The following is a 227-nucleotide window of genomic DNA, read 5'->3' as shown; positions in this document are numbered from 1 at the left end:
CCCTTGAGATCCCCTTCGACTTTGGGGAGGCATTGGAACACCACGAGACAAACAGTCGATTGTGAGCTCCGGTTGTCTTCGAAGCGGCTCAACAATTGGTAGCAGAGCGTGGTTGTCTTCGAAGAGGAGGAAGTGTGGCTCAAATCATAAATGTACGGAATTTTGAATGCCATGTGCAAATCGCGGACCGGTGTGCGCCTTGGAAAATTGCCAATCGTGCGGAGAAC

Source organism: Cryptotermes secundus, unplaced genomic scaffold (assembly GCF_002891405.2).
Source record: "Cryptotermes secundus unplaced genomic scaffold, Csec_1.0 scaffold1894, whole genome shotgun sequence".
NCBI classification, from domain to species: domain Eukaryota; kingdom Metazoa; phylum Arthropoda; class Insecta; order Blattodea; family Kalotermitidae; genus Cryptotermes; species Cryptotermes secundus.
This window is presented reverse-complemented; position numbering follows the sequence as displayed.